The following is a 24,641-nucleotide window of genomic DNA, read 5'->3' on the forward strand; positions in this document are numbered from 1 at the left end:
ACAAAGAAGACATGCAGGCCTAAACAAAATGGCTGCCAGCTACATGGCCAGAGAACAACAACAACCAGCAAGTAGGCGTGGTCAAAAACAGAGAAGACTTGCAGGCCTATGGCAAAAGCACACTGGCTGGCTACACAAAATGGCCGCCAGCCACAATGTCAGAACAATGACAGCCAGCAAAGAGGTATGGTGACAAACAGAGAAGACATGCAGGCCTATGGAAAACAGCCACATGGTCAGAGAACAACAAGCAGGAAGCCTGGAAAACAAAAACACATGCAGGCCTAAGGTGGATACTGACTTTAAAAAATGGCTCCAGGCCATAACGAAGGCAAATGATGGCCAGTGGCAAACACACACACACACACAGGACAGATAAAAGAGTCATGGTAACAAAGAGAACACAGCATTAATCCAGCAATACAAAAAAAGAAAATTAACCGTGCTAATAATGTTCATAACAACACACATCCAACACAAAGGCATTACCCCACCTAAACACTGTTTGCAAGAAAAATATAATGTGAAATACCACAAAATGTCTCTCAGTTGCATTCTGAAGCAGAAAATCTGGTCTGACCACTAAATCTGCCATCACGATTGACAATAATGATGCTTGATTGGTGCCGTCGCAGCCAGAAGCTGTGCGAGTGAGAACATAGTGTTGCAGGAGCTCACGAGTGGTGTAAGAAGTCCCGCACATGCTGGCAAGCAGTCTAAAAGTCTTGGTGCTCGCAATTGAGTTCCAAAACAAAACGCGAGCACACAAACGCTAGAAACCTCAGGAATTCCACATTCCCCCGCAAACTGCATGAGCGGAGTTTACTGACCGGGCTTACCTGACTGTGGCAGTGTAAAATATCTTGTGTGACCTGTTACAATAATCCTTTTTGATAGGTAAAAATTTCCCTTTTAGCTATTAATTAATCACCCCTATGAAAGACTTGTAGCCCAGAAGGTAGGGTGCATAGTATTTAAAAGTAGCACATGCAGAAAATTAATATTACCATATCCCAACAATGTTGAGGCCCAAAAGGCTATTTTCACCATGGCAGGCCTTGAATTCCTAAAAAGAAAAACCCAGGAAAGGGACCAGTTACCAAAAGTAATTAAACAAGTATTTCAAATATTTATTAAAAATCCAATTCAGTAGTAAACTCAAAGTGATTTTTTAGCACAATGCCCCCCCAGCCACCATTAGGTACCTCTGGACCTTTGGTGTATAAAGCGTTAGGAATTAGGGTTTATATTAGCATATTTGTAAGGGGTTTAGGAGGAAGGTCCACTTACTCTCTCTTCGGAGCATTTTGCATCCTTTCTTTTAATTCCTTCCCTTCTTCTAGCACTCACTTTCTTTATTTTCCATCATAGTATGTCTATGGTAAAGTATACAGAAATGTACAATAGAAATATACTAAATAAAAATTAGACTTAACGATTTCATCCCTATTCTTAATAAATCATGTTTTAAGCAGGTTAGACTGCCTTTTATGTTTTTTACAACTGTTTTCAAGCCATTCAGTACTGTATATTCTTAGCTTTTTAAGGTCCGCTATTAGGCTTAGGTCCAGTTGTGATTAACCTTGAGGGACATTTATTTATTAGTGTGTTAATATGAATTGGGTTCTAAAATGGCTCATGGTTATAATTCTGTACTTTAGGGGGCAATACAGGAAGGTTCTATCGGTTTTTATTGCCCTCGACATTGCGCTTATTATTACCCTTGTATCACATGGTACTTTGATGTCACTTTTTTTTAAGGACCCTTTTGTTTGTGATATGGTCCTTGCTTTTTTTAACCTTGTATTCATGGGCCATTGGTGGTCATATTGTACAGTTTTATTTGTAAATCCGATGGAGTTTTTTAATTCCTGTTTGTCTGACTTTTATGGTTTTATTTGTAAAAACTGAATAAAGAGTAATGAATGAATGGATTCTAAACAAGTTTTTATGTTAAATACATGTTATATATTTATGTTAAATGTATAACCTTTACTTAATTTAAATATATTGAATTCAATTAATATTATTATGTTAGAGTTCAAATTAAGCAATATCTTCCCATTTACATTTAAAAGTGTTACAATATTTTGCACTTAAATAATTAAATTGGTTTATTATTATATACTTTTGTAACGTTTAAGTATTTTTTTATATTTCTAATTGTTTTAAATAATGTAAGTAAATGTAACATTATCTCCTATGGAGGTCCCACTTTAAGTCCCTACCTCCATTATTTTTTATGGGAGGGTGTTGCAGTATCAGTGACTGGCCATGTGTACCATTGAACTTACTTCAGCTGTGAATTGAAGTAATTTAGTACAGTTTTGGATGCTTTTGTGGCTTTTGCAACTATAGAAATGCAATGGAAATGGGCCTACTATTTTGTGCGAGACAGCACGTCACTCCCTAAAACCCTAACTAACCCTTCCTAAACCCCCTCTTACTCCTCTCTAATTACCCCTCTTTTGCCATTAGCATTCCCAATTTTCCAGACACTGCCCTCTATCCCTCCCATAGTCACTACTAAATCATGTGTGGCGGATTTGGTTTTGGTGAGAACTCTCAGCCGAGGAAAAGAGAGGAGAGGTGCAAGTAGAACCTCTGCCTATAAGTTTGTTAATAGCATTTTGTAGTACATTAGTCGTTTTTTTGCAGTACTATTAAACACACTGAAAAATGCAGGTGTGATTGGCCCCATTGTCCTTCAGGGTGCGATGTATGGATGTCCAATAAAATGTGATAATTGCTGTACAGTGCTGGTTGCTGACATAATTTTTCTTTTTAAACTTAGCTAGGAACGTAAAGGAGGTTAGACTATATACATGTTTCTTCAATAAAGTGTATACACATAAAAATTTAGGGGCTAATTAGGATGGCGGGGCAACCGCCACTAACAGACTGGCAGTGGCAGTCTCCCCACCATCCAAAGCAGCTATATTGCCTGCCAGATTTTAATGGCAGGCGGTGTGCAGACGGGTGGAAAACCCAACCACCATGCATCCGACGGTTTCCTTTGAGCCCGCCAGTGCTGCGGAGGGCCTCCAATCCATACAATGGTGGCAGTGCCTACCAGGCACTGCTGTAGGGATTAGGATGGTCCCTCCCCGCCAGCCTTTCCATGGCGGGTAAAGACTGGCAGGGATGGACATTGGGGGCCCATTGCAGGCCCCTCTTCACCCCGGGCTCTTTTCTTTGGGAGTTGGGGGGCACCTACGGTGCCCCCCTACAGATCCCTGTACCAAGTGACAGCCCCTTAGTGTGTTATCACATAGATTTGCAAGTTTTTGTAATGTTTTCCGAAAGGTTTCCGCCTGACAATCTATTGTGTATATCTTAGAAACATAAAATGGTTTGATTAACATCATTTTATTTATTAACATGTGTCTTAAGTGAAACCAAATTCCCATTTATCCATTTCATTTAAACAATATTCATCCTCCTTGGTGGTAATTCTCTAGTATGATAACTTTGTCTTAAGCCAAATATCCATGGACCCAGAAAACCCACACTTCTGCTGTCATGATTTAGACATCCTCTCAATTCACAAGTCATTGAAGCCCTAATGATGTTCCCCCACCTCCCCCGCCAATCAAATTAATAGTCAGATTGTGTGTAGATATTGATAGTTTAAGCATAACATGAAGCAGTGTATACATCATGTTTACTTCATAAACCCTTAGCACATTATAAAGCAAGCATTGGCAAAGTGAATAAGCCTACCCATTGAAACCTGTTAGCTTATATAATGCTTTTTCTTTTGTCTTAAAAAGCCACCACAAATGTGCCACCATCTGCAGTACCCAACTTGAAATGGGTTCTAGCATTATTAAATGCACTCAAATATGGCTGTGGCAGACGCACAAACATCCACTGTGGCCATTGTTGAAAGAATGTTTTAACAAATGTTATTCAAGGTAGGCTGCCCTGGATGAGCATTTAATAACACCAGCCATCCTTGAATTGATTTTGCTTTATTTTCATATGTCCTGTTCAAAGAACACCACTGTGTATGTGCGCATATTTGCTTTTGTCATCTTTGAATTGGACCTGGTAAATAAAAGTAAACCATTTTTAGAAGTCCATATGTGCATACACTAGTCACTAGTGGGCATCTCAAAATGGTACAAAAAATAAAAAAACGTTTTAAGATGGCTGTTACGATGTATTTATAAGACATGCCAGGTAACGCCATGTTATCACCTGTACCATTAGTTGGTACATTCCGAACCACCCCCACAGTTTATGGTTTGTTCCAATTCCCTGAAGGGGACATTAGAATGTTGGTGACTGAGAGATGTATTAATGGACAGAGGAGCAAGGAATAAAGGACTCTATACTTACCTTTCTGTTGGAGTATGCTTTATAACACTGGCGACGATCTGTGTAAGGGGACAGATGTGCCTTGCTCCTCCCCTTCTGCATATACTCCATCAGATGTTCCTGTGAGTATTCTGGACTTCGTATCTGCATGGACAATTCTGTACAATTCTGTACAAGGACTGATTGATGATCCTGCGCAGTGACCTGTAATATACTATCACCTTGGTTCGCGGTGCCTGGCGAGAGGTACTAATTCCCCAGCGAAGAACCTGCCGTGTACCTGCCACCGAGTAGCTGGTCAAAGTGATTTCATCTTGTGTGGGTGGGGCTGTGTTGCTGTATCATCACCAAGAAGCTGCCGGAGTACTTCATTCCCGCGACGGAGCAGATTGTCATCCTGAGAGGAAGTTCCTGTCAGGAACTTCGAGGTGGTCGCTTGTGACTGGGAAGCGCCCTGCTGGCCACACCGTGTTCGATTCCAGGCAGCCAGAGACGTGCCGACTCTCCTTGCTGTGGCGCACCGTGTTCGATTCCAGTCAACGCGCCGGGGAACTGAGGGAGTGAGTCTGTCTATGCACCAGCAACTGTGAGACACTAGTCTCCGCCTGACCCGGTTGCCTAGTTACGTCAGGAAGCTCTTCAAAACGCTGACGTGCAGCGAGTCAGCCTGTGTGCTCTGGTGCCGGTAAGGTGAACTTCGGAGACACGCACTCCTTGGCGTGTCTCTGTAATTTTTCGGTGACACGCACACCATTAACTACGAGACAGGTTAAAGCTAAGATTATTTCAAGGAACAGGTTCTGCGGAGACACGCACTCCATTGCGTGTCGAGGCAGCCTAGCGGTGACACGCACACCAATGCAGCGGCAAGAGGCAATCGTTCCATGAATAAATTTCACCTAGTTAGAGCAGGTCACGTCCAGGGCTAATCTTCTCACGCAAGCCGGAGGGTATATCTTAGGAGACGTTCTCTATGACAAAGTTTTAAAGGGATATATTCAGTTTCATGAGAATGTCATGTAATTAATGTCTCTCTTCTTGACGAACTCGCTAAAAAAAAAAAAAAGTGTACTGACGAAAATGCAATTCTAACATGTGTCATGAAGGATGCCAGTATCGGTGACACGTACGCAAGTAGAGGGAGGCAGTTTTAAATCCATGCAGCCAGTCTATGCTGTTTAGAACTGATAATTGCGCATAGCAGACATATACTTCTTTATCTTTGTCATGCAAAAGCGACGAATTTTGACAGCGCACTGACACTGTCGCCCCCAGCTAGGAAATGCTTACAACCTATTGGGGATGTTCCAATGTACAATGTTGATGCACAATGTGTTTCATGGAAAGTGAATGTGGGTTCGTTGTGTTATAATAAAATTAGTCTTGCACATATATAATCTTGCGGGTTACATTGGGCTGCTGTTTACATTGCCCAGCTATAGCCCTTCTAGATCTTACACTTGCGCAACATCAGTGTCTTTCCACAGTATTAGGTGTCGTCACGAATTTCCCCTCCCTTCCACGATGGCGGCGGCCAGCATGCTACAACCGACGCCATTCTTGAACGAAATGGGGGAACCAACCATTCCGTGGGAAGATTGGGAGAAAGTGTTTGAATCTTATTTGGTGGCAATAGGAGGGGAAAAGTTCAGTGCTTTCAGGAAACAGCACATATTGCTACACAACTTGGGTTCAAGTGGTAGGAACATTTTTGAGTCACTACCGGAACCTGAGGTGGAAGAAGAGGATGAAGATGCTTATGAAACGACGTTGTCTAAATTGCGAAGTCACTTTGGGGACAAAATTAACATAGTCTTGGAAAGACACAAATTCTTCAGTCGAGCGCAGGGCAAGCAGGAAAATGTTTCCACGTACATTGCAGTTCTCAGAGGTTTGAGCAGACTTTGTGCGTTCAATGATCTCAATGACTCACTAATCAGAGATCAATTAGTACGCTGTACAAACAACAAAGAAATACAAAAGGAATTATTAGAGAGACAACCGGATCTTCTGGAAGCAGTTAAATTGCGAAATCCATTGAACACACGGCTGTCTGTATGAAAGAAATAAATTCAATGGAGAATAACGAGGAAGTGTCAGAAATAGCTGCACTGGAGGGGGAATCTGAGGTGTACAAGGTCAAAAATGAACCGCTAAAGAGGAATGACAATTGGCGAAACCAAGCAGAGGACGCGGAGAGTGGGATACTGAAATGCTATCGTTGTGGCAGCAGTAACCACTTGGCGAATGATCTCAACTGTCAGGCCAGACATGCTTGGTGTAGGAAATGCAACAAGAAGGGGCATCTTGCTAGAGTCTGTGGGTGCTTTTCAAAGAAAATGACGAGTCAGGTCACCGCAACGCCAACGCAGCTCAAGAAAATTGTATTACAAGTCAAGGAGGTGAATGTTCAAGAGCAGCAGGGGTACCCTGTATGTGAGGTGTCTGTCGATGGAAACAGTGTTAAAATGTTTGCTGATTCATGCTTGCCATTCACCCTGGTGAACTTCGCGGATTTCCAAGCTGTTTTAAAAAAGGGGCAAGACAAGCTGGATGAGGCGGATATTGCTCCTAGCGGATATAATAGGGATCCTATACCTATGAAAGGAATGTTTAAAGCGTTGATTTCTTTTAAAGGGCGTCGCACTGTAGGAAAAATTTATGTGGTGGAGAATGGGTCAAACCTACTGGGATGGCAACATCAAAGAGAACTAGGAATCAAATTAGACCCGAACAATCTGGAACAAGTTCTGGTGGTAAATCGTTCAGGTCAGGGGGAAAACGTTCCAAATGAGTTTCCGGAAGTATTTTCAGAGACTTTAGGATTGCTCAAGAACTTCCAATACAAATTTCAATTGAAAAGGAACGCCACACCAGTGGTTCACAAGACAAGACCAATTCCAAATCTGATGTGGGAACCGCTGAAGAAGGAGCTAGACAGGCTACAGAAACTTAACATCATCCAGCCGGCGGCTGATTCTGAATGGGTTGCACCGATTGTCATTGCCAAGAAGGGTCATAGTCAGGACATTCGTGTGTGCATTGACCTACGAGATCTGAATAACAACATATTAGTGGAAAGACACCCCTTACCCCGCATCCACGAGATGTTGAGCACCATGGGGGAGGCTACATGCTTTAGTGTTCTGGATCTCTCCATGGCATACCACCAAGTGGAGTTGCATCCAGACTCCAAGAAGCTCACGGCTTTTACCACACCCATGGGCACCTTCATGTTCTGTCGCATGCCATTCGGGTTAGCCTCTGCGGCAGGGGTCTTTCAAAAGATCATGCAGCATATTTAAAAAGGAGTGCCGAAAACGCTTTGGGGCAGATTTATGAGCCCCTTGCGCCACTTTTGCGTCACTTTTAACATGGGAAAAGTGACGCAAAAGTGGCGCAAGGGGCTCATAAATCTGCCCCTTTGTTTCCAAGACGATGTCCTAGTGTACGGGGCCAGTGTGGAAGAGCATGACAATATCTTGAGACAAGTCCAATACAGGTTCAGAGATGCAGGACTTACACTGAAGAGGGAGAAATGTCAATTTGGCGTGGAGTCGGTGGAATACTTGGGACATTGCATTTCTAAGGATGGGTTCAAACCTAAACATTGCCTAGTGGAGGCAGTAAGAGATGCACCTGCGCCCACGAACAAAGAGGAACTTAAATCATTTTTAGGGTTGGCTGAGTACATGGCAAAATATGTGAACCACTTTGCGGATATTACTGCCAACCTGAGGGATCTCACGAAAAACAACACGCAATTCAGATGGGCAGAGGAACATGAAACGTCATTCCAAAGAGTGAAGAAGGGCATACTATCGGCTCCGTTTTTGTGTAACTTTGAACACAACCGGAGAACATTTCTTACAACGGACGCTAGTGGGAAGGGACTAGGAGCAACGCTCTCACAAATTATAGAGGGAAAGGAGAGAATTGTTGCATTTGCTTCAAGATCCCTCACTAAGGCTGAAAAGAACTATTCGGTGGTGGAAAGGGAAGCATTGGCTTGTTTTTGGGGAGTGAAACACTTCAAGTTTTTTCTGTGGGGCATTCAATTTGGGTTACGCACCGATCATAAGCCCCTGGTTTTCATGTTCAACCCGAAGAATAGCTGTTGTAATACTCCCCGCATTGCTAGGTGGCTGCTGGGTTTAGAGGGTTTCTGTTTCACAATTAGGTATGTCCCGGGGGTCCAAAATTCGGCAGCTGACTTCTTATCGAGAAGCCCCATTGACAAGGAGGAGCAGTTTGAGACTCTTGAGTACCCGGTCTTACAGCTCAGTTTCGACACTATCACCACACAGGAATGGATAGAGTGCATGAGCGCAGACACCAACATGACACAGATCATTGACCTCACAAGAAAGGGCTGGCCCAATTTCTCCGACCAGGTGAAGGTAGAGTTGAAACCATTCTGGGAGGTACGTATGGAGCTAAGCGTGGACCACGGCATCCTGTTCGAAAACGACAAAATAATTCCACCAGAAACCATGAGGGACAGAATAATTGACCTAGTACATGAGGGCCACTTGGGCAGGAGCTTAACGAAGGCAAGGTTGAGTGAAAGATATTGGTTCCCCAAGATGGACTCACTAGTGGAGGCTAAAGTTAAAAATTGTATCACATGTTCTAACAGTGACAAGACTAGAACGACCAGGAAGCCACCCTTGTCCCCCGTATCTGTACCAGACAAACCATGGGAGAAGGCTGCGTTAGACATCATTGGTCCCCTCAACTTCAAAGGGGTGGGCAAACAATTTGCACTGGTGCTGGTCGACTTCCACTCCCACTGGACGGTGGTCAAAATGGTCCATCAGATAACGACCATATCGGTAATTCAGTTTCTGAAGGACACATTTGCACAAGAAGGCATACCGTCCTCAATGATAACGGATAACGGGGTCCAATTCACGTCCCATGCCATGACAGACTTTTTGTGTAAACTTAACATAACACACTTGAGAACAGCACTATACTGTCCCAGGGCAAATGGTTTAGTGGAAAGGATGAACCGCATGGTTAAAGGGTGCATACAACTGGCGGTGGTTAACAGAATACCCACTGAACAAGCGTTACAGGAAATGTTGTGGGCGTATCACACCACTCCTAATTCGGTCACGGGAGTCGCTCCTTTTTCAGCTTTGAGAGGGAGGAAACCAGGTACCCGTATTGGCTAGGAAGGGGGTCCCATGTCACAAGGGACAAGCACGCTTTCAGGGACAAAATCGATGCACATCAAAGTAGATACAAAACAAAATATGACACCAAACATGGGACCAAGGCCCCATTGTGGAAAGTGGGGGACTGGGTACGTGTTAGGATGCCGAGGAGGTGCGAGGGGGAAACCAAGTTTTCAGAACCTATGCGCATCAAGGGTGTAAGTAACAACACAGCCATTTTAGAGAATGACCAAATGTGGAGCATGGACAGGTTGGTGAAAACGCAAAGCACACACAATCAACCTGATGACCAAGCAGAGGTGCCACATAACCTTGACATCGAGGGGTTACCTGTCACACGAAGAACATGCAGGGCTCCAGGGTGGCACAAAGATTTTATTAGGTATAAATAGAATGTCTAGCCAGTTATGTTAGTTATTTTTCATTTGCATTAAGGGGGAGGATGTGTTACGATGTATTTATAAGACATGCCAGGTAACGCCATGTTATCACCTGTACCGTTAGTTGGTACATTCCGAACCACCCCCACAGTTTATGGTTTGTTCCAATTCCCTGAAGGGGACATTAGAATGTTGGTGACTGAGAGATGTATTGATGGACAGAGGAGCAAGGAATAAAGGACTCGATACTTACCTTTCTGTTGGAGTCTGCTTTATAACAATGGCTGCACCCCAATAGCTCAGAAAGCAGCAAAGTGGCAGGGAAAAGAGAGGGGTGGACAGGAAGATGGGGAGCAGAGCAAGTGACACTGAGACAATAGTCCCTCCCATTCATTGCAAAGCAAAGTCCATCTTCAATAGTGGAAGATTACACCATCCATTCATTGCTCTGTGGGAACAAATTTCACCGAGGAAGTCAGAAAATACATAAGAATAGGGTGGAAAGTCATCAAATGAGGAGCAGGGAAGAGAGATAGAAAACAAAACCAACCAATCATGAGCAAAGGCCTGGCCCAAAGGTAACTTCAAGCATATATTAATTATTGGATCAAGTGGACTTGCCAAAAAACAGCAACATCTGTCAGTATTCAACACCTAAATAGTCCTGCAGTTTTTCGTGTTCAGTTTTTTACAAATGTACACAGAAAATAATCAGTTTCCCTGTATGTATTTAGTTTTTAAACAGGTATATTTTCTATTTTTGTGATAATCAGTGCTGTCAGTCATGACTGTATGTCCAATAGTTGTGCAGATTAATAACTTGGAGGATTAAAAAAAGACATGAAGCTGCAAATCTGATCATTTTTCTAATTTATTAAAAATGCTAATGCTTTCTGGAGATTTTGTACCACTTATGTATGCTTATGGCACTAAAACCCCACAAGAATCCATGGTTAGTCTAATCCACAGTCTAAGCCACAACCGCATCTTTACCACACATGCCTTTACAATGAATTTCATTGCAAAGGCATGATAGGTAAAGGGATATATGTGGTAAAGTGCACACCCCAGCTCCCCCGCCATGCGTCTTAAAACCCAATACACTAGCCTTGCTAACCAACTTGCCCCTTCCCTAAAAATAACCCCGACTCTCCAGTCTGAGCCCTAAATCCCAGCCCCTGGCCCAAAAACTACTCCGACCCCATCCCCCCCACCCTGAGCCCTGAAACTGACCTCCAGCCCTGAAAACTGCCCCTCCCTAAGCCCTAAAACCTGACCCAGTCCTAAAAACTACCTCAACCTCCCCCCACCCTGAGCCCTAAAACTGGTCTCTAGCCCTAAAAACTACCCTCCAAAACCTGGCCTCAACCCCACTCACCAGGCTGCGTCCTCACCAGATCCTTCTTGTTCCTCTTTCGCCCATCTGCACATCTAGACCGCTGACTGCCTTAACCACGCATATGCGTGGTTTAGGCATATGCGTGGTTTAGGCAAGTGTTGTTCCGCTTGCGTTGAAACGGCAGGAGTGGCTCAGCCCGTGTTGTAGATGTCATCTCTCATTGGGGCATATCAGCAACAACCGGCGATAATTACCGCTATGCGCACTTAGCGCTAGGATAATTATCGCCGGTTAACGTGGATTTTTATCGCTGAGATAGCGTGCTATTAGCAACGCTTATCTCAAAAGCGATAAAAATCCTAGCGCTAACTGCCTAAAGTGAGATCATCTCTGGAAACCCAGCGAGAATCTCACGAAATGTGGCGTTAGCTTGTTGATAGGGCCTCACAAACTTAGCCATGATATCCACCTTCCATAGGATATCATGGCTATGTCAGTCCTGAAGCAGGCGTAAGGAAAGTAGTGATAACAGGGGTTATCGCTACTTTTCTTGCCGCTATGCTTCATAGCGTGGGACTTGATGATAGGAGAAATGTCGCTTAGCGACATTTCTCCTGTCATGTTAGGTCAGGAACGCCCACTTTGCATCTCATTAGAGATGCAAAGCTGGGCGTTAAGATTTCGTGCGCTAATGCAAGGTTTCACACGTTAGCGTGACCATGCTAATTAGGCGATAAAATTATCGCGCTTTTCGGCCGAAAACGGCCGCAAAAGCAGCGATAATTTTCTAAACGGGTAGTGAGAAATACTGTTAGGGAGAGATAAAAAGTCAATTTTTATAAATATTGACAAACGTTTGAAAAAATAAAAATGTAAATGTATGAACATGTAATACTGTAACACTGGATACCTTACAGCAAAACAAATGTTAAACTATTCTCCAGTAAACTAGCAGGAACGAAAATAGGACATTTATTTTTAAAGCAGTTCCTGGAAGAAAACACGAATGTGAGACATAAAGGTTACGCAGCTGCCATGGAGATATCCTTGTATGAAATATTATAATTACTGGCATACTTCCACTGCAGTCAAGCTCCACAGATTTAGATTTTGCTTTCAATTGAGGTGGAATAATGTCAGACAGATTTCTCCCAAGTAAAACAGATTAAAAGTTGGATAACACAAATGTAGCCGGAACACTTACTGACAACATTCCCCCAGAGATACTGTTCAGAAAATGACTGGCAATAGTTGTATACTGCTATACGTAGGGTCAAATCAGACTTGCACATGTGCTTACACAGACTGAAATAGTTACTCATCCAGCAATTCTTTAAACATAATGGCCTTATTTGAAAGTTTCGGAGAGTCTGAACAATGAGCTGCTGAGATCAATGAGACATTTTAAACGAGCAGGGGTGTAATTGTTTTTGCTGCCTCGAAGTTTAAGGCGCTCACTGCACCCCAGTTATGGCTCTCTTTTATCATGCAACCAGCACCGAGAAGGCCACATTTCCTAGCGTTCATTACAGTGCTTTGTATCCGAGCTAAGAGATCACCATTACATTTTGCTTATTTTGAATATCTCTCTTAACGAGTATATAACAGCTGGGTACAACAGAGAAGTGAAGCAGTCCACTGCATGTGGCGTATTTTTTAATCTAGTTTAAAAATTGAGTTCCTATTTGCTGAGTGACCTATGCATACAATCTAATTCATAGTTTGGCGGATGGCCTTCCAGTCCACCAGGTCAGCGGAGACCCAGGCTTATGCCCAGCTGGAGAAGGCCTGCTTACTTTATTGAGAATTCACCATCTTCCTAGCTGATATCTGTATGCCTTAACTGCATCCACCACCTGCACAGAAGGCAGAGCAAAATACAAAGCGGGCCATGTTTTTTGGCCCTACTTAATACACATTTTTGCTTTTCTGGAACAAAGTCTCAAAACAGGAAGATTTATTCTGAAAATCTACAATGGCCGTGACTGCAGGAAGCTCCTCCTTATGCGTCAGGGCCATTGTTTTGTTCCCTGGGCTGGCACTCCTTGTATGGTGCGCCTGGTCATAGAAATTCAGTAAGGGGTCACCATGGCCCTAGTGGGTTGGTGGTACCATCGCTGTGACCCAGCAGTCCAATGGCAGAAGGAACACTGGGTTAATGGTTTCGACTGTCAAAGCTGGCTTAGGTTATACTAGCAGAAATCCAGCTGTTCCTCCACCTCTAAAGGAGGTGGGGGCAGTGGCTCTGAAAGCAGAGGGGCAGAGGATGTTGGAGCGCCCCTATAAAATACTTGATGGAGTTCAAATCGAGAATTCACAATAAAGAGGCCGGCATTCTAATACAACCTGTCTTGTGAAAGGCAATTTGTTTTGACAAATGGTCTGCTAATTCTTTTAAAATGGAGAGCTGTGTATACTATTCAATTCTTTTACTGCATGTTTAGGGTATTATTTTGTGTAAATTTTAAGGTGAAAACAGAATGCCACAGGATTTCCGAGGATTTCTAACACATACATGAAGAAGTGGTTGCTCTGAAGTACAAATATCTCAAAATATATATATATATATATATATTCACGGAAAAAACCATAGGTTTCACACACGTTATAGTTAGGAATTAGCATTTAAAAAACCTTGCAAATTCACTGAAAAAACCATAGGTTTCAGACATGTTATAGTTAGCGGAAATTTTACTGATAAAAAACCAATGAAATTCCCCCGTTATAGTTAGTGCAGGCAACTATAACTCACGCGACCGCAATCCTCTGCTGATGCTAATACTGTATTTAGACACTTATTTGCCCATGTCTTCTTCCATAAATTTTTAGCTATACATATATTACAAATATTTTTTTTTCATAAAGACACATATGTCATCAGCAGAAGATTGCGGTCGCGTGAGTTATAGTTGCCTGCACTAACTATAACGGGGGAATTTCATTGGTTTTTTATCAGTAAAATTTCCGCTAACTATAACATGTCTGAAACCTATGGTTTTTTCAGTGAATTTGCAAGGTTTTTTAAATGCTAATTCCTAACTATAACGTGTGTGAAACCTATGGTTTTTTCAGTGAATTTGTACGGTTTTTTAAATGCTAAGTTACTTTATGCCATTCGTGGCGTTCACGCCCACTTAACGCAGTTCGTTCCGTGCGCGCACGGTGCGCTTCGTGCACCGTGCGCGCACAGTGAGCACGCGGTGCGCTTCGCGCACCGCGCGCCCACTTTACGCAGTTAGTGCCGTACACGCAAGGAAGGCACGCAGTGCGCTACGCGCACCGCGTGCCCACGTTACACACCGTGCGCACATGGAGGACATATTATGCGCTTCCTTGTGATAGGTAATCTGTTAAATTTAATTTGTAAGTGATGACAATAATATGCCATGCACAGAGAGTGTTTTTTTTTTTTTTATTAAAATTTTTAGCGTAAGCGCACCGTACGTGTACGGTAAGCGTAATCGGCGAAATTTTCAAAAAATAAAAATTTACCGTTTTTGGCCTTGGGGGATCTTTGAGGACTCAACTAACATGGCTATGTGCATGGGCGCTGTCTAAACAGCCCCTTTATATGTTTTTTGCCTTTGTTTACAGCCCCCCCCTCAGAGTGCGAGAGAGAAAATGGCAGCCGCCGCTTCCTGGTTTCGACCGATTCGAATGTTTACTTAGATGTAACAGCCAATCAGAATCGCCCTCGCGCACGCCACCGTACGCGTACGGTAAGCTTACGGTAAGCGTACCGTAAGCTGGTTCAGATATATATATTGATTTAAAGGCTATTTTCTCAGAATCTACTGAACAGATTTACACCAAACCTACAAAAGGCACTTCCTTGACCTGAGGACTACCTCTTTGCCAAATTTCTAGTAATTCTGTTTAGCCGTTCGGGCTGTAGCCCTGTCTAAAGGTCCTATGGAAAAATGCATGGGAAAAACGCGTTTTGGGACCCCCCTTTTATCTCAGCCCCCGCTTGACGAATCCCCCCGAGACTTTCCGGGTAGGAGCGGAGCGTAGCGCCCCACCTATTTTGAGAAATTCGCGAGGATTCGTCGACCGGCGCCAAAGTTATTCAAAATAGAATGTTGCGGATTTCCTATGGAAACAGGGTCCTAACTATAACTACCTACTGGCGACCGCCAGTAGGTAATATATATATATATATATATATATATATATATATATATATATATATATATATATATATATATATATATATATATATATCTCTGCAGCATGGAAGGATCAAAAAAGACACCTACATTAAACAATTGTGATGGTCAGCACCCCCACTTCAAAAATTGCTTCAACACCACGGGGTGGGAACCACAAGGTCGATGGATTGGGCAAGCCCAAACTTCTAATTTAACCTCATATTTTTCTATCCCTTAAATCCCTTAAATTCCACCTTCATTTGTCTGAAATAAATCTCATTTGAAACCTGTGAATAAAACAAGCTTAACTTCTATCCAATGGACTAAATTATAAAGGAAAGTTCATAACTCCACACCTCATTTCATAGCCCTAACTACTGAAAGCAGAATGAGGTTGAACCAGACATCTAGAAAAGTCCCACCAAGTGAAAGTAAATAAATGAGGGGCATATCAGCAACAACCGGCGATAATTATCGCTAGGATAATTATCGCCGGCTAACGTGGATTTTTATCGCTGAGATAGCGTGCTATCAGCAACGCTTATCTCAAAAGCTAACTGCCTAACGTGAGATTATCGCTGGAAACCCAGCGATAATCTCACGCAATGTGGTGTTAGCTTGATGATAGGGACTCACAAACTTAGCCATGATATCCACCTTCCATAGGATATCATGGCTAAGTCAGTCCTGAAGCAGGCGTAAGGAAAGTAGCGATAACAGGGGTTATCGCTACTTTTCTTGCCGCTATGCTTCATAGCGTGGGGGATGGATGATAGGAGAAATGTTGCTTTGCGACATTTCTCCGGTCATGTCAGGTCAGGAACGCCCACTTTGCAAAGCAGAGCATTAGGAATTCCTACGCTAACGCAAGTTTTCAGGCGCTAGCGTGAGCTTGCTAATTAGGCGATAAAAATATCGCCGCTTTTTCTGCCGAAAACGGCCGCAAAAGCGGCGATAATCTTATCGCCTCCCCTTGCTGATATGCCCCTTAGATCCTTCAGTTGTTTTACCCTCCAGTGTTAGATCATGCGTGTTAGCCACTTTTGGGGGGGTTCATGCAAAAGTCAAATATCAGGTGAACAGAATGAGTTTCCAATAAATGTACATCACACATGCATGCCATTTCCTGGAAGAGGAATCCTAATCCATCTTCCTCCAATAATAGAACATTAAAAATGCTCAGCATTATGTGTGCTGTGTACTTTACAAAATGGCAGCTGTAGTTTTTCATCCAAGTTTTTAATTCCCTCATGTTGATATTGAGTTTAGATCCTTCCTTTAGAAATACAGCTTACACAAAGACAAGGGCCCTATTCACAAAGGCAAAGTTAGACAAAAGTTTAACTTTGCGACTTATGGTATTCACAAAGGGCATTTACTACTCGTAAATGCCCTTTGTGAATACCGAAAGTCCTAAAGTTAAACTTTGGGTATTCACTAAGGACATTTACGAGTAGTAAAGGCCCTTTGTGAAAATCCAAAGTCGTGAAGTTAGAATTTCGTCTCACTTTACATGTGTGAATCGGGCCCAATGTGTTGAAGCAAGGAGAGGTTTATTGTGAGCCAGCAATCCATGACTCCTCACCAAAAAGCCACTTCAATGAATGCCAGGATAGAGTTACTTTTAGAAAGCCAGAACAATTAACATCACATAATTCTGTCAAGTGTACCGTGACCAAATCCATAGACATGACTTAAACAAACAACAGATAAACATAATGCTAAATAAGCAATTAAACAAGATACTATACCAGGAATGACATATAACAGCTCATAAAGGAATAATACAGCACAGGGTTTTACAATTGATTATGTGCTGGTTCCTTTGAGTATTCAGTTTGAAAGAAAGGGGAGGAATTACTGACAAAAATGAGTATGCCAGTAATTTCAGCCCCTGGACACAGCACTGTAATGCTATTGATCAGCACCTAATTATTGCTTGATCTGAGGTTTTCGTTGCAGGTTGGTTTCATAGGCACTCATTTTTGAAGACACAGACTTAGAACCTGATTACGATCTTGCCAAATGGGTTACTCCATCACAATATTGACAGATATTTTGTCCGCTGCAACAAAAATTCCATTATATTCTATGTGAATTATATTTTGGCGGACAGGATATTCATCACCATTGTAAAGGAGTAACCCTTCCACCAAAATCGTAATCAAGCCCTTAATTTACTCATAAGAAATCTACTCAGAACAGAGAGAAACATACAAAAGGAAGAAAGGGCGAGTAAGAGAAAAATTGAAAACAGTGACAAAGTGAGAAAGTAGGGGATAAACAGAAACTGCAAGATTAAAGAGGCAGGGAGTGCATGGTGTTGGAAGAAAGAGGCATTAGGTGTGATCAAGACTATGCAGTCTTAGGGGTCTATTATGATGTAGGGCGGATTGCATGGCGGTGGTGATCCGCCCTACATCATACCCCGCCCATCACCCATTTCCCCTTGCCATATTAGTATGGAGGGGGGACCCCGGTGGATGGAAAGACCATCCGCCGTTTTTCGGCCTGTTGACCAGTCGACCGGGCGGAAAAGGGTCTGGATATGGTGGGGGTGTCTGCTAGACACCGCCATCCATATTAGCATGGGTGCGGGAAGCAGCCTTTCCGTGGCGGCGTTGCCGCCATGGAAAGGCATACAGATTTTGCTTTTGGGGGCCCGTTGTAGGCCCCCAGGATATTGGGGGGGTGGGGGCTGCACATGGAGGGTACCTATGGTACCCTCTACATTGTCACGAACAAGGTGGAAGGCACCACGCAGTGAGCACCGCCCACCACAATGCTGGGAATAGAGGATGCCACCGCCACAGTGGCATCCTAATTGCAGGTGTGGGACCGCCACACCACTGGCGGCCAGTCCCAGCACCGCTAGGGTGGCGGGCGGACTAAAGTCCTAATAGGCCCCTTGGTATTTTGCAATCCCTTCATGTGCCAGCACCATCTGCAGAATCATGAGAAAGACTTTGGGCACTGGGATTTATTAGGGACTTATTATAATGTTTATGTTTCGTACATCTATGAATACTTCAATAAAAATTAATAAACTACCTTATCTTGCTCCTATAGCAGGTCTACAAAGAACCATGAAGGGGAATCCTTATCAGTGTATGTTGGTGATCCAAGTTTGAATGTAGATCTTATCATAAATCTAGCATGCATCTCTTTTCTTTGATCATTATTTCCTGAAATATTCTTATCCTTTTTCAGCTTTGTTTTCAATTTAACTGTCAAGCTTGATGTATTATGTTTCATTTCAATTTACTTTATTTCGGTCAAATACCATGAAACTAGCAAAAAATATAAGAATATTTCAGATTGCTTAAGAGCCCGCACTACAACAATCTCATATAGCATGGTTGACAAAATATGTACTGGATCAAGGCCTTATGAAAAAATTGGTCCCACATTTAAAAAGAAGAATATGAAATACAATACAATCAAGTATAAAATATTACTTCCATAATTGTTTTTTAAAACTTGCTTATAAAATTAATTGAAAAAGCACTTGTCTAAAAACAGGCCAGTTATCCAACAGGAGTAGTTCTATTTAGGCAACGAGTCATTCAGAATTTAAAGGTTCAACGTAAGAAAGAACTCTTTCCCAAACTATATAACATGACAGAAACTATCACATACTTTATCAGGATAGTTAATTAGATATTATGCACAGCAGAAGCAGCTGCTGCCTGTTTTACAAATTTGGAGAGTATAGGCCAAGCTGATTCTAGGAATTCAGCAACAGAAAACACAATACATGGGCAGGTATCTGACCTACAGATCCTCATGGGCAGCTTGTAAAGGCGTGTTCCCAGATATCTGCACAGGGGCACACTCCAATACCTTCATTGTGTCTCATATCTAGGGCATGAAAAGGAAATGGTTTTCTGTTTCATCAGCTTACCTACTGGCAGGGCAGAGTGCACTGCCCTCCCTATGACACCTCCAATTTCTAGAAAAGAACGCTAGCAGTAGTGTACTCACACTAAAACGTACATAGTGCGACCTAGTAAACAGAAGATCAATCTCATTGAAGAATTTTTCAAACTTTGGCTCATAATTGTGGTTTAAGAGGAACTTAGCCACCCTGCCACGGCATCTGGATAGAATACATTTTGACCAATGACTATCCCAGAACACTTGTTTAAGTTTTTTAGCAGATGAAGAGTAGATAGACTCTGTCTGTTGCCAAAGATCAGGCAATTCCACTGCATATAGGGACTCTTTTACATACTTCAACCAAGGCTATACATCAGTACTCCTAGGTAACCTGAGGATTTCTTTCAGCCTAGTTGTATAGGGATCTAGCTCAGGGGTCATTTAAAGTCTAAGCCAATACAAGATTGTCTTCAGCTGGACTTGGCCAGTAATTGGTTGAATGTCCAGGTCCACTCTAAAGAAGACCAGGCGCATACTCTGAGGAAGTTATGACACAACACTCAAAAACCTATATTCATCCGCCGCTAGAGCCTCTGCTTTATTTTAAAGGTTTGGCATAGCGCGAACAAGACCCTTGAGGGTATCAGAGCGCTTCACAGGTCATATATAAGTGAAAGACATGAAAAACAAAAAGATACTATAGGTTATGTTAATACATCAGTGTTAACTAATAAAGAATAGCAGATTTCTACAAGAATGTATAAAATAGCTCAAGTGAATTTGGCCAAGAGGATTGCTTTAACTTCTTTTTTGAAGGATGCTACGACTGGGTTCTGTCTAGTTTCTGGGGGTAAAACATTCCAGATCCTGGGAGCCATTCCTGAGAAGGTTCGGTTATATGTTTATTTCTTGGGAAATCGTTGTGGTTTAGAAGAAGATTAAAGGAACCCCTAGTGGTTCTGTTCCCACCCGAGAGTACCAGTTTTTCCACTGGGTATCTAGGGGTGTTGTGATGTAATGCCTTGTGTGTCATGCAGGTGATTTTCAGATGGATTCTGGCTTCACAAAGTAGCCAGTTGAGGGCACGCAGGTCCGGGGAGATATGACATTTCTTTTGGAACCTGTGATGAGTCTGGCGGCTGCATTGATTGAAGCTCTTAGATTCCCAGATCGTCATTGATCTGGGAAGGGCACAAAGAGCGACTCTCCCATATTCCACTTTGGGGATTACTAGAGACTGAACTGCCTGTTTAAAGTCATTTGAGGATATGAAGGGTTTCAATCTTCTCAAGGTGTTTAGCTGAAAATTTGCTCCTTTAGTTGCAGCGCTGATGTGATTCTGCATATTTACCTTGTTATCCAGAGTTATTCCTAATGATTTAGCAGAGTCGATGATGAGAGGTTGACCGTTGAGTGCTGTTAGGTGCTTCATCCATTCGTGCATGATGTTTGTTTGGGTAGGGGGGACGATTAGAAGGAATACTGTTTTGAGGGTGTTTAGTTTTAAGTGTTTTTTGGCCAACCAGGATAGTGTTTTTTGGAGCGTTGCATTGAGGGACTTGATGTCTTCAAGTGATTGGACCTTAATGTAAAGTTGTGTGTCGTCTCCTTACATGTGGTAGTGGACATTTGAAGAGTTGAGAAGCTCGGTAAGTGGCTCCATCAACAAATTGAAGAGTGTCGGGGAGAGGGAGGATCCCTGGGGTACTCCAAGAGTGACTGGAGTGGGCTTTGATAGGGAGTGATTGATCTTGACTCTTTGTGTTCTGTTTTGAAGGAAAGAAGTGAACAAGTTTAGAACCGCTCCAGATAATCCCATTCTATGTTTCAGGAGGTCTAGTAAGTTATCATGTTTGATGGTGTCGAAGGCTGAGGCTAGGTCAAGTAAGATTAGTAGACAGGCTTTGTTTTGGTCCAATATTTTTAATTCATCATCTATTATGTGGGTCGTGGCTGATTCGGTACTTTGCCCTGTTCGAAAACCTGATTGGAATTGATCAAGCAGGTTGAAGTGGTCAATGTGGTTGATAAGCTGCATGTGGTCATATTTTTCTAATAGTTTGGCCAAGGGAGGGATTTTGGATATTGGACGATAGTTATTCAGGTCTGATGGATTCACCAATGTTTTTTTAAAGATGGGTGATACCTGATCTGCTTTAAGGATGTCTGGGATGGTTCCTTGCAGAAGAGAGGTGTTTATAATCCTAGTCCATAGAGGCACTAACAATGGAATGCAGTCCATTGAGTGGGATGCTGGGAGCGGGTCTGTGAAGTCATTGGAGGGATTCAAGGCTGTGCGCGTTTTTAGGATATTTTCTTAGCTGTAAAGGTAGAAGGAGGCCCAGGAGGCGTTGTTGTTGAGGACAGGTTTTGCGGAAGGGCAAAGCGTGGCCAATGAGGAAATCATGTGTGGGTCGGTATGGGATAAAAGATCGTTAAGTAGGTCTACCTTTATGTTTTCTGTTTTCGTTGTGAAAAAGGATGCAAATTCCTCGCAATTGGGGAGTGTTTCTGGATTAACTTAGGGGGAGTGCTAGACACCCTTCGATTGAGATTTGATTATTTTGAATAATCTTTTGGGCCGATTCTTGACATGATCTAATTGTTTACGGATGAAGTCCGCTTTTGATCGTCTAATTTTTCTGAAATATGAGTTTCTTGTGCTTTTTAGTAATTTGAGGTGGTTATGGGATGGTGCTGCTCTCCATTGTCGTTCAATTGCTCTTAGTGATCTTCTGTCTTTGTTTAGCCTACCATCATACCAGGGCTTTGAATCTGTTGTGGTGACTCTTTTCAATTGTAGGGGAGCTAGCTTGTCTAATACCGTGTTCATCGAGTCGACATAATGATTAGTCAGGTCATGAACATCATTTAGACCATCAGGTGAAGATAGGACTTGCATTTGCTAGTGAAACAGGATTGACGTTTTTTAGGTTCCTCTTCAAGATTTTCGTTCTCGTGGGTTGGACAGAGAGTCGTTTAACTACTTCATTGATATGGAATGTAATGATGTGATGGTCAGACCTGTCACAGGGGTGACTGATTTGACCAGCTTTGCTTTAACAGATTTAGGGAAGGTCTGAAGGACCCGGGTCTTCCCCCTAGATTACTCAGAATCAAAGTGTGATTCCACTCTAGGAACTCCGCGTAAATTAGATGGGGTCCTAATGGAGAAATAACAAACTGCATACCCATCGACAAGGTTGTCAGGGGGGAATGCGTCTTAGCTCCAATAAGCATTAGAAACATGGAGATTTGGTTGACGGTACTCATTTTTGGGTGAAAACCCAGCATGGAATTGGGACAAGATGCTGTTGTCTTTTATACAAAGATTCAGGTGAGCCAGACTCTGTTTCCTAAAACTTTTTGGGGTTGGATGAATTAAGCTAATGGGCCGATAAATGGCTGGGTCGGATTTCAAGCCGTTATTGTGGATGGGAAATATTTATGCATCCCTCCATGAGTGGGGAATTGGTGTGTCAAATGTCATTAAAAACTCTATTTAAATATTGTGCCCAGATGTTTGGCTCATTCTTGTATAGGTCCCAAGAAATCGTGTCCCGGCCTAGGACGTTGCCGGCTTTCATCTCCCTGATAGTTTGCTGTGTTTCCTCAAAGGTGAAGGGCAGCATGGGATTGCACAGGGGCCCCATACGATCAGCTGATTGAGAGTGTAGGTCTATAGTCAGCTTCTAGCAGTTGGTTGAGTCCGGGCCAGCGTTAGTGGCACTCGCTACACCATAGAGAGTTTGGGTTCACTGACAAAATATCGAGCACAAATTATCGTGGTTAAAAATATGTCAAAGATATCGTTTTCCTATACTTATAATGTAAATGACAAACATATCGAAAAAGAATATCATTTTACACTACTATCGAAAAATATATACAAACAATATCTCTTTTTAAGATATATATATATATACTAAAACATAGTAAACATTAGATATTTGTTAAAAGTAATATAATGTAAGTTAAATATATTTACACAATATTAATATATATATTTTAAAAACAAACACACACACATATATGTACGTGCATCTGTTTATTTACACATATGAAATGTAAAACTATTATTAAAACAATTATTTGAATTTATATTATAATTTACTACTTTTTTTAATTTAAAAATATAACAATTAGAGTTATATAGATAGATGGATAGATAGATAGATAGATAGATAGATAGATAGATAGATAGATAGATAGATAGATAGATAGATAGATAGATAGATAGATAGATAGATAGATAGATAGATAGATAGATAGATAGATGGATGGATGGATGGATGGATGGATGGATGGATGGATGGATGGATGGATGGATGGATGGATGGATGGATGGATGGATAGATAGATAGATAGATAGATAGATAGATAGATAGATAGATAGATAGATAGATAGATAGATAGATAGATAGATAGATAGATAGATAGATAGATGGATGGATGGATGGATGGATGGATGGATGGATGGATGGATGGATGGATGGATGGATGGATGGATGGATGGACGGACGGACGGACGGACGGACGGACGGACGGACGGACGGACGGACAGACAGACAGACAGATAGATAGATAGATAGATAGATAGATAGATAGATAGATAGATAGATAGATAGATAGATAGATAGATAGATAGATAGATAGATAGATAGATAGATAGATAGATAGATAGATAGATAGATAGATAGATAGATAGATAGATAGATAGATACACAATAAAGTAAAAACGATAACATATAATCTTGAAAGATGTAAAAACAAAATACAAATTTAATTACAGATAAAAAAGTAAGCAATGTAAAAAATATATATTTGATTAAAAAAATAATATTTATTACAAACAATACTAATAAAAAATATAAATCTAAAGACACAAAACATAATAATAATATAATTTTAAACAATACAAACAAACTATAAAATTCTAGAAATAATACATATACTATTCCCACTCCAGCCCATGCAACAGTAGGGAAAGTGTTGGACTCAGGAGGGGTAACATTTAATATTCCCACTCCAGTCTGTGCAACAGTAAAGCATTGGGCTCAAGAGGAGTAAAATGTAATATTCCCACTCCAGTCTGTGCAACAGTAGAATAGTGTTATACTTAGGAGAGGTAACATTTACTATTCCCACTCCAGTTGGTGCACCAGTAGAGAAGCGTTGGACTGAGGAGGGGTAAAATGTAATATTCCCAATCCAGTCTGTGCAACAGTAGGAAAAGTGTTTTACTCAGGAGGGGTAACATTTAATATTCCCACTCCAGTCTGTGCAACAGTAGACAAGTGTTGGACTGAAGAGGGGTTAAGTTTACTATTCCCACTCCAGTCGATGCAACAGTAGACAAAGTGTTGGACTCAGGAGGGGTAACATT

The sequence above is a fragment of the Triturus cristatus genome, chromosome 1_2, assembly GCF_964204655.1.
Source record: "Triturus cristatus chromosome 1_2, aTriCri1.1, whole genome shotgun sequence".
Classification (NCBI taxonomy): domain Eukaryota; kingdom Metazoa; phylum Chordata; class Amphibia; order Caudata; family Salamandridae; genus Triturus; species Triturus cristatus.